Here is a 9105-nt window from a genome sequence, read left to right on the forward strand (position 1 = left end):
GTTTTTCGAGACAGGGTTTCTCTGTGGCTTTGGAGCCTGTCCTGGAACTAGCTCTGTAGACCAGGCTGGTCTCGAACTCACAGAGATCCGCCTGCCTCTGCCTCCCGAGTGCTGGGATTAAAGGCGTGCGCCACCACCGCCAGGCTTACAAGGAAATTTGTTAAGTGAATTCACTTCTTTGGTGCTTTCAATGCAGATTTCATGTGTACTATTTTCTTAATAACGTGATTTATATTGTGTTAAAGAAACATTCATAACCTTTTGAAAATTATTTTTTGTAATATAAAACAGCTAGATTTACCTCAAATGCCTACTATAAAGAAGTTTTTAATTAAATCACATCCCCTTCATATCAGTAAGAAAGGGTGTTGGAAAAGGGAAATAGTTATTCAAGTTACATGTATGGCAGGAAGTTTAGCAACAACACACATAAACATGTAACATTAATAAGGCATCACATAAACTACTGCAGAAATATATAAATTTTTGAAATCAGGAAAAAGTCTTGTATAACAGTCAGAGAACTCTGCATCTACTAACTATACAACTTATTAAAATATCGAGAATCTGGAAGACACCTGAGTAGGTTCGGTACTTGCTGTGAAAATGCCGGGAACTGAGGTAAAATCTCCAGTACCCACTTAAAAATCTGGGCCCATCGGTGCATACCTCTAATCCCTCTGCCAGTAATAGAGGTGGATAGATCATGTTTGGTGGCCAGCCAATCAGAAACAATCAACTCTAAGTTCAGTATAAGACTTTATCTTAAAAAAAAAAATAAGATGTAGAGTAATAGAGGAAAATATTCAAAGTCAACTTCTGGCCTACACATGCTTGCACAGGAATGTGTACCCACATAAAGTGGAACACGTGTATTCATACAAAGTCACTCAGTAATTTTGGTATTTTACATATACACATGTTTTAATCTCAGGAAAATCAATTAAGTTATAATTAATGAGAAGCTGATACGTTGGCTATAGAGATATTAAGTAGAATGGTAATAAAATTATGTTTGAGATGCAAGATTTTATAAATTCTTAGCTTCAAAGTCAAATGACGCCATAAAACTTGGCGAAATAAAACACATTTTGTCTGAGGAGTATACTCTGCAGTCTGTGGACTTGTTATTTCTTAATTCATAAAAGAAGATTCCCAAATAGAGTTTAACCAGTGTTTGCCATCCTTAAATGTTCCCTGTGGGGCAGGAGTATGCAGCAATATAGATGCAGGACTCTGGCCAGGACTTTTTATGAGCTTATATAGGCACTGCAAGCTGGGATGACAATCGCATTTCAAATTTCAGTTGGGAGCAAGCTCACTTGTGTGAATGCCGACAGAATCAAGTTCCTCGCTGGCTATTGACTGAATGATTTGTACTGGAAATATATGAAAATATGCACACATTCGTACATAGTCACCTTATACATAAAATGTTTTGCAAAAATCTATAATGTAATTGTGAGATACAGTTTAAAGGTTATTTATGAAAGAGCATAAAAAGCCATCTTCATACTTATTAGACCATGCATTTTCACTGAAAAGCAATTATATTCTTAATGTCACTAAGCACATTATGATGCTGAAAAGATATGGTGGTGAAAATTGTAATTTAAATTGCATTTGAAGCTCTGAAATAACAGTATTATTAAAAATTGCTGAAAATTCAAATTCTAAGTAGGTGACTAAACAACTGGCTGGAGGAACAAGATAATAATGCACTAAATAAAGAAGACACTGAACACAGAGAACTTAACCCTTCCAAGAAAGGACTCTGAGATTATTCCAACTAAATTGGATCCTGGTTGTAAGAACATTATTTTGAACAAATTTGGATAGAGTCGAGACCTCTTGTCTATATTCTTTTCTCATGGTCTGTCCTCTGATGCTTAAATATCATAAATATCATTCCTAGTGCTTTCACATATTTAATTCAGACAGATCACATTGTGCATCTTTCTCTTGCATATTTAATGGAACATTCCATGTATATTTTATCATTCTTTTTTAAAATATTTATTTATTATGTATACAATATTCTGTCTGTGTGCATGCCTGCAGGCCAGAAGAGGGCACCAGACCCCATTACAGATGGGTGTGAGCCACCATGTGGTTGCTGGGAATTGAACTCAGGACCTTTGGAAGAGCAGGCAATGCTCTTAACCACTGAGTCATCTCTCCAGCCCCTATTTTATCATTCTTTATCATTAAAATCTCAAGCAATATCTCAATACATTGAGTTTTCTGTGAATCCATTTTATTGTGTTTATTCCTCATGATTATACATTAGTATTTGATCACAGGAAACTAGCAGAACAAAATGATGTAATTATTTCAATGAGTATTTGCTTCATAAGCCTGTCGTTGAGGGATAAAGAAATAGTAATAGAGTATTATTAGAAATCACCACAGTTGTCTACGGCCATACCACCCTGAACGCGCCCGATCTCGTCTGATCTCGGAAGCTAAGCAGGGTCGGGCCTGGTTAGTACTTGGATGGGAGACCACCTGGGAATACCGTGTGCTGTAGACTTTTGTAAAAATAAAAATAAAAAAAAATAATGTAAAGAAATCACCACAGTTTCTCAATTAGATGAGTTCTAATTGTCATGACTAATATTACCTTCTACCTACTCAAAAACTCCATATGATATTACTTATGTATGGGTATATTATAGTTTAATAACTCTGATGGTATCTCCTTAGTGTTTTGCTATAATTATTATTACACATGAGAGATCAGGGAGCATTTTAAATACTTACAGCTTATAGGCATTCATATAATCTGACACTAACTATCCCTTCAACACAGGTAAAAGGCCCTTTACAGATATTGTAGGAAAAATACACGCCACATTGAATATCTTTTCTAATCAAAATGATCGGCTGTATGCATTTCCCAGTCACTCATAATAAGGAGCCTGTAACCCTGACATGAAGCTGAGCAAACAAATAATTAATAAATATAAAGCAGTTTTTCAAAATCACCTTGCTAAAAAATTCTAGGGCAGAGCATTCAGATCTAGCATCTAATCTGCTTCCACTTTGCACTTAACTATTGCTGGATTGTCTTTATCTCAAAAGAGTATTATGCTATCTTTAGTGAAGCTTAAGTGTAAGTCAGACGGGAAGAAATGTATTTCCTTTCATAAACAATCTTCTGGTGTCATTTGGGTGTTATCAGAGATGTTTTTCAGAGATGTAAATGTTGTGTGTTGGAAACACATAGCATGTACTTTCCCTGACTTCGTCGTAAGTATATCAGAAAGCGGGAAGGCTGCAAATGGTGTTTTTAAATGCACTTGTGACAGATCGGATTTCTGAAGACTAGAAAGTGGTTGTCACAACACACATCAGAGAAGCATTAAGTGATGAGAAGTAGAGAAAGAGAGCACCTGTTAGCTTAATACAAATCATGGAGCAAGTTAAATTAGAAAATGAACTACAGGGAGTAAGTGCTTACACAGACATGGCACATCCAAAACAAAAATCAACTTCTGCAGTAACCTACGTGGTCAGGGTTGTGCTGCACAGGTATGTTCATTGTCACTTGAATGGCTTCTAGTTTGCCACCTAAACTGAGCATTGGTGGTTTATAACACAGCAGGCATGGTATGGCTCAAAATCAAGAATTATTTCGAGTATCAGAATATATCTTTAATTTAAATACATCAGTGTAATTCTGCTTAGTAGTCTAATAAATAATTTGACTAGTTAGTTATTTAATAGAAAGGTACCAAATATAATGGCTAACTGTTGTTGGATAATCAAACTCAGCGGTCTAATTCAAAATTATCTGTATATTGTCAGAAGAAGTGTCATTGAATGGACCATTTTTCTTTTCCTTTTTTTTTCTATTTTTGGTTCTTTAATTCTTTTTTATTGCTTTATAAATAACACCATTCAAAATTTCCACTTCCTCCCCTCTTCCCATTTCCCTCCTGCTCTCCCACTCACCCTCCCTCCTTCTCCTCCAGTCGTAAGAGAAGACAGGGTACCCTGCCATGTGGGAAATCCAAGGCCCTCCCCCACTCCATCAAGGCCTAGGAAGGTGGCATCCAAACAGACTAGGGTCCCAAAAAGTCAGTACATGCAGGAAAGATCTCAGTGCCATTATCATTGGCTTCCCCATTGTCAACCACATTCAGTTTGATTACATGCTCCTTCAGTCCCAATCCAGCTGGCTTTGGTGAGCTCCCATTAGATCAGGCACACTGTTTCAGTGGGTGGACCAACGCCTTGCGGTCCTGACTTCCTTGCTCAAATTCTCCCTCCTTCTGCTCTTCAACAGGACCTTGGGAGCTCAGTCCAGTGCTCCATTTTATTCAGAGTGTTTTTTTTTTCTTCATTTTGGAGTGTACAGTGTGGAGGTACCTGTCACAGAGGGATGATGGTAAATAGTACCTGTCAGCTTACTTGTGTCAACAATGTCCCTGATGCTTGGTCTGATTTACTTCCAGATGTGTCTGTTGAGAGTATTTTTTATTAGAGGAATATTTATAAAGATTGTCTAACTAAAGAAGTTTTCCCTTTCTACCATGAGTTGTCCTTATATTGTAAGTTAACAGTTTGCTTAAAACAAAAAGGCTCACCAAAATGCAAGGTAGAGAGGAAATCTGTGTTAGTCAACATTTTTTAGAAGAGCAGAACATAGAGAACATGACTTTCTCTAAATATATGGAATGGGCATATTAGGATGACTTAAAGGCTGTGGCTAGCTAATCCAACAATGGTTCCTTATGAGAGGGAGGTCCAAGAATCCAGTAGTTCTTCAGAGAATGAAGCTGGATGTCTCAGCTGGTTTTTAGTCAACAGTATTTGCTAGAATCCAAAAGAGCAGGCTCTAATGTCAGTGAAGAAATTAATTTGCTAGAGAGGCATAAGCAAACAGGTAAACAGTACAATTTTCCTTCTTCCATATTCTCACATAGGCTTCCAACACAAGGTGTGGCCCATATTGGTGGTATGTCTTCCCACTTCAAAAGAACTGGAATAAAGTTGTGTCTTTTCCCTGCAAAACTGTAGATTAGAAGTGGATCTTCTACTTCAAATTAAGCATAATCCCTCACAGGTATGCCCCATTTGGGGGTTTTAGTTAATTCCAAATATAGTCAAGTTGACGATCAAGAATAGCCAACACAACACCTCTTGCCCAACTACCATAAACTAACATTGGTCATGTTTCTTTTTTTCAGTCAGACTGAAACATTGGTTTTACTTGGATCTGAAATCTCCTGTGTTTTATATGACCTCCAGTTTGCAGAATACAAATGTTAAAAGGTGTCAGCCTCCAGAATCACATGAATACATTATTTTTGTTATATCTATCTTTCTTCCCATTTATCTATCTTTACCCCCTCTTTAGCTCATTCTACTTCCTCTCTTTCTTACATACACACAATTTCATGATATAGAATTTACTCTTAAAATTGCTGAAAATGCAAAAATTTAAAGTCAAATGTATTTTCAGAAAAGTAAAGTGTTCAATTTGTAGTCCCTAGATGGCAGCTTATAACTGTCTGTAACTCCAGTTCCAGGGGATCCAGTACCTTTACATAGACATACATGCAGGCAAAATACCAATGCACATGAAATAAAAATATGTAAAACATAAAAGTTTTTGAATTTTTTTGATTTGACCTTCACTCACTCTTTTTTTCACATTTCTTTTATTATTATTATTTATTAAAAATTTCCACCTCCTCCCCACCTTCCACTTCCCTCCCCCTCCCCTTACTCCTNCTCCCCCTCTCTCTCCAGTCCAAAGATCAGTCAGGGCTCCCTGACCCTTGGGAAGTCCAAGGTCCTCCCCCCTCCATCCAAGTCCAGGAAGGTGCGCATCCAAATAGACCAGGCCCCCCAAAGCCAGTACATGCAGCAGGATCAAAACTCAGTGCCATTGTCCTTGGCTTCTCAGTCATCCCTCATTGTCCCCCACGTTCAGGGAGTCCGGTTTGATCCCATGCTTTTTCAGTTCCAGTCAAGCTGGCCTTGGTGAGCTCCCATCAGATCAGCCCCACAGTCTCAGTGGGTGGGTGCACCCCTTGCAGTCCCGACTTCCTTACTCATGTTCACCCCACTTCAGCTCCTCATCTGGGCCTTGGGAGCTCATTCCAGGCTCCAATGTGGGTCTCTGTCTCCATCCCCATTCCATCGCCAGATGAAGCTTCTATGGTGATATGCAAGATATTCATCAGTATGGCTATAGGAAAGGGCCATTTCAGGCTCCCTCTCCTCAGCTGCCCAAGGAACTAGCTGGGGACATCTCTATGGATACCTGGGAACCCCTCTAAAGTCAAGTCTCTTGCCAACCCCAAAATGGCTACCATATTTAAGATATCTTCTTCCCTGCTCCCATATCCACCCTTCCTTTATCCCAACCATCCCATTACCCCAGGGTCTCCCCATCCTCCCCTCCTCACTTTTTTCTCCCTATCTCCCCATCTCCCCTTACCCCCACCCCATCCCCATCCCCAAGATCCCAATTTTTGCCTGGCAATCTAGTCTACTTCCAATATCCAGAAGGATAACTATATGTTTTTCTTTGGGTTCACCTTCTTATTTAGCTTCTCTAGGATGACGAATTATAGGCTCATTGACCTTTATTTATGTCTAGAATCCACTTATAAGTGAATACATACCAAATTCATCTTTTTGGATCTGTGTCTGTTCAGTTCAGTGCCCCGTTTTTTTTTTTAATTGGGTTAATTAGCATTTTAAAGTCTAGTTTCTTGAGTTCTTTATATATTTTTGGAGATCAGACCTTTGTCTGTTGTGGGATTGGTGAAGATCTTCTCCCAGTCAGTAGGTAGCCTTTTTGTCTTAATGAGAGTGTCCTTTGCTTTACAGAAGCTTCTCAGTTTCAGGAGGTCCCATTTATTCAATGTTGCCCTTAATGTCTGTGCTACTGGGGTTATACGTAGGAAGTGATCTCCTGTGCCCACTTGTTGTAGAGTACTTCCCACTTTCTCTTCTATCAGGTTCAGTGTGTTCAGATTGATATTGAGGTCTTTAATCCTTTTGGACTTGAGTTTTGTGCATGGTGATAGATATGGATCTATTTTCATTCTACAGGTTGACACCCAGTTATGCCAGCACCATTTGTTGAAGATGCTTTCTTTCTTCCTTTTTATACTTTTAGTGCCCTTGTCGAAAATCAGGTGTTTATAGGTTTGTGGGTTAAAGTCAGGGTCTTCTATTCGATTCCATAGGTCAACTTCTCTGTTTTTATGCCAGTACGAAGCTGTTTTCAATACTGTAGCTCTGTAATAGAGTTTGAAGTTAGGGATAATGTCTCCAGAAGTACTTTTATTGTATAGGATTGTTTTGGTTATCCTGGTGTTTTTTTGTTCTCTAGATGGTTTTTATTTCTTGTTTCTAATCATTTATCATAGATTCATTAGTATTTACTCACTGTGACCCAGAGAGTAAATTTAGTTTAGCAGTAACACTAATTTTGTTTACTAATATTTGAACTTATATGGACTCCTCAGCTTTTTAATTATTCATTCAAAACATCACTGTTTATTCTCTATTTTTTTTTTTGAGACAAGGGTTTCTGATTGTCCTGGAACTAACTCTGTCCTATAACCAGGCTGGCCTAGAATTCATAAAAATCAGTCTTCCTCAGCCCCACAGCCCTGGGATTAAACACACGTGGTACCACACCCGGAACTGTTTACTATCTTACAAGAAATAGTCAGGTGTGGTGGTGTGGGCCTTTAATCCCAGAACTTGGGAGGTAGAGACAGGTGGATCTCTTTAAGTTTAAGGCGAGTCTAGTCAAAAAGTATAGTTTCAAGGCACCAAAGCTATTCAGAGAAACTGTTTCAAAAAATTCACACTGTAAAATCCCTGAGTTTTGCATATGCCAATAGCTTTTATTTAGAGTTCTTGTTATTATTGCTTTATGATTAATATCCAGGTTATCATCTAATTCAAATTCAACAGGAAATTTGTTCCTATTAGTGATTGCTACCAAATACTACTGCTACTAACATATATTTTAAAATATTTAGTCTCTTAAGGATTTGATGATAATCACTTAGCAGTTTATTTGTGAATTATACAGGTGATCATGTTTAATGACAATGAATGAGTTGTCACATGGTTAGTAATCCCACATCATTTCTCTAGTGAAATACCTACCAATATTTTCTTTTTTTTCCATGTTTATCATCAAGGTTTTTTTTATTGAAAAAATTTCTGCCTCCTCCCCACCTCCCATTTCCCTCTGTAATAGAGTTCGAAGTCATGTAATAGAGTTTTGAAGTCATGGATGGTAATGCCTCCAGAAGTTTCTTTATTGTATAAGATTGTTTTGGCTATCCTGGGTTTTTTTTTTTTTATTTTTTCATATAAAGTTGATTATTGTCCTCTCAAGATCTGTGAAGAATTTTGATGGGACCTTGATGGGGATTGCATTGAATCTATAAATTGCCTTTGGTAGAATTGTCAGTTTTACTATGTTGATCCTCCCAATCCAAGAGCAAGGAAGATCCTTTCATTTTCTGGTATCCTCTTATATTTCTTTCTTCAAAGACTTAAAGTTCTTGTCAAATAGATCTTTCACTTCCTTGGTTAGAGTTACCCCAAAGTATTTTATGATATTTGTGGCTATCCTAAAAGGTGATGCTTCTCTGGTTTCCCTCTCTGCTTCCGTATCCTTTGTGTATAGGAGGGCAACTGATTTTTTGGAATTGATATTGTATCCTGCCACATTACTAAAGGTGTTTATCAGCTGTAGAAATTCTTTGGTGGAGTTTTTGGGGTTGCTTATGTACACTATCATATCATCTGCAAATAACGAAAGTTTAACTTCTTCCTTTCCAGTTCTAATCACCTTGATCCCCTTATGATGTCTTATTGCTATTGCTAGAACTTCAAGCTCTATATTGAAGAGGTATGGCGAGAGTGGACAGCCTTGTTGTGTTCCTGAGTTTAGTGGGATGGCTTTGAGTTTCTCTTCGTTTAATTTGATGTTAGCTGTAGGCTTGCTGTAAATAGCTTTTATTATATTTAGGTATGACCCTTGTATCCCTAATCTCTCCAAGACCTTTATCATAAAAAGATGTTGAATTTTGTCAAATGCTTTTTCAGCATCTA

General features: G+C 37.7%; 1 long non-coding RNA gene and 1 other non-coding gene across 2 annotated transcripts in view; one reads left to right on the forward strand and one right to left on the reverse strand.

Moving 5' to 3' along the window:
* Positions 1 to 9105, reverse strand: part of LOC126504897 (uncharacterized) — a 153042-nt gene that overhangs the window by 17795 nt on the left and 126142 nt on the right. The gene's annotated exons all lie outside the window — the stretch shown is intronic.
* On the forward strand, positions 2415 to 2533 carry LOC126504948 (5S ribosomal RNA). The gene has a single exon (XR_007592760.1). It is a non-coding gene; the product is annotated as a 5S ribosomal RNA (ribosomal RNA).

The sequence above is a fragment of the Alexandromys fortis genome, unplaced genomic scaffold (assembly GCF_014885135.2).
Source record: "Alexandromys fortis isolate MF-2015 unplaced genomic scaffold, M_Fortis_MF-2015_v1.1 scaffold_53, whole genome shotgun sequence".
Lineage (NCBI taxonomy): Eukaryota > Metazoa > Chordata > Mammalia > Rodentia > Cricetidae > Alexandromys > Alexandromys fortis.